We start from the raw sequence: 2,009 nt of genomic DNA on the forward strand, positions 1-2,009 counted from the left end.
TAAAACCATTTTTATTTGAAAAGCATAGACAGTTAAGTCAGAACCTACTCCAAAAGCATTCTAGGATTCTTTGATAAAATCAGATTAAGAGGTGGTAGACTCCATTTCAGTCAGTGCCTGAAATAGTTTCACAAAGCAAGAATTTTTTTCTTAACGGATTCTCTCTTAACTCTGCTGTAGCTTCTTAAATCTCATAGATAGGGAAAGATGACCAGTCTTACCCTCTTGAGAACCAGGTCTTCATTCTAGGTCTTCTTTATGTAACTTAGGAATTCCTCTTTTTCCATTTGGCAGCCACTTTTTTTTTTTCACTGTTCATGCAGTTGCTGTAACACAGCACCAGTTTCCTTCCGGGAAGAAATGCCCACTTTTCTAATGTCATGTCTGCTCATAGGGAAGGGGGCAGGGACCGCTGCTGCATCTCCATGAGGAGACTGCGTTCACTCTGGTACTTCAGCAGCTCACATACTCGGGCACTTGCATCTGGCTCTCTGGAATCTACCATGAAGTTTTGATAGGGTTTCAATGGTTCAGAACAATCTGATGCTTTAACTAAGTCTTTCTTATTTTTAACTCTAAATAAGCCAAGGTTTTTCCTCTTCTTTTGAAATCTTCAACCGCAAATCACATTTTGTGACATCATCTTGTACTTTCTGCAGTGAGGCCAAGATGGTCCTTGGCTTTGCTGAGCAACTTTCAACATTTTTACTGACTTCACTAAATTCTTCTAAACTTGCAATTGTGGGTAAACCTATATGAGGAGCCACATCAAGATCATAGATCAGGTGAAATAAGTCGTTTACACATTTACCAACAAGAATTTTTTTCAGTTCTACCCAAATGCACTCTCCTGATAGTCCAGCCAAGCCTTTCGCATTTTCTGCGATTGCTCAGCATCATGTTCACCAGGTTTGTCCACAATTCTGCCATTAAACCTGAAGTAGCTTAAAATCCGAAGTTAATCTTTGTGTATTCTTTGATGTGTGTGTCCTACAAATCGTAACTTTCTTATTTTTTTAAAATCTTCATAGCCATTAAAGTAATTAAATCAAGAACCATCAAGGCCTAGAAACATGGAGTTTATAGTGAGGTCTCTGTGTTCAGCATCCTTCTGTCCGGCAGTTGTGAATTCTACCTAGGCATGTCTTCCGTCAGTTGTGACATCCATCCTTAGTGTGGTAATTTCAAAATTGTCTTCACGAAGCCTGGCTGTGATGGTTCCATGCTTCTCTCCCTTGTTGGTCATCCGAATGCTGCCTGACGGAAACATCTCCTTCATTTGGGTTGGGGTGGCAAAATCGACATCTCGAAGTTTCACCCCATTCGGCAGATCCCTCACAGCTCCTTCTGCTGTTCTCAGCTCTTGATTCTCTTTCACAAATAAACTCTGTCAGACTCTTCAATCCTCCTGTGAAAAGGGACTGGAATTCTTTCTAGAGACTATCCACTTAGTGGCCTAAGACAGAGCCTTCTCCAGCCTGTGTCCTGTCCGGCCTGCCCAGGACATGGCAGCCTCTGCATCTGGAGAAGTCGCCACACACATCTGCCAGGTGGGCATGTAGGCGCACCAACCACACTTCCCTGTGCACCGACAACACTTTCCTGCTCTCCCACCACACTTCCCTGCACACCAGCCACACTTCCCTGCATGCCCACCACACTTCCCTGCACGCGCACCACACTTCCCTGCGCACGCACCACACTTCCCTGCGCGCCCAGCACACTTCCCTGCGCCCCCACCACACTTCCCTGCGCCCACCACACTTCCCTGCGCGCCCAGCACACTTCCCTGCGCCCCCAGGCCCCCAGCACACTTCCCTGCGCCCCCAGCACACTTCCCTGCGCGCCCATCACACTTCCCTGCGCGCCCAGCACACTTCCCTGCGCGCCCAGCACACTTCCCTGCGCCCCCACCACACTTCCCTGCGCCCCCAGCACACTTCCCTGCGCCCCCACCACACTTCCCTGCGCCCCCAGCACACTTCCCTGCGCCCCCAGCACACTTCCCT

General features: G+C 47.8%; 1 pseudogene; it reads right to left on the minus strand.

Annotated features, from left to right (window-relative positions):
- Positions 1–245: 245 nt before the first annotated feature.
- Positions 246–2,009, minus strand: part of LOC105987464 — a 3,632-nt pseudogene continuing 1,868 nt past the window's right edge.

This window comes from Dipodomys ordii, unplaced genomic scaffold, assembly GCF_000151885.1.
Source record: "Dipodomys ordii isolate 6190 unplaced genomic scaffold, Dord_2.0 Scaffold42, whole genome shotgun sequence".
Taxonomy (NCBI): Eukaryota; Metazoa; Chordata; class Mammalia; order Rodentia; family Heteromyidae; genus Dipodomys; species Dipodomys ordii.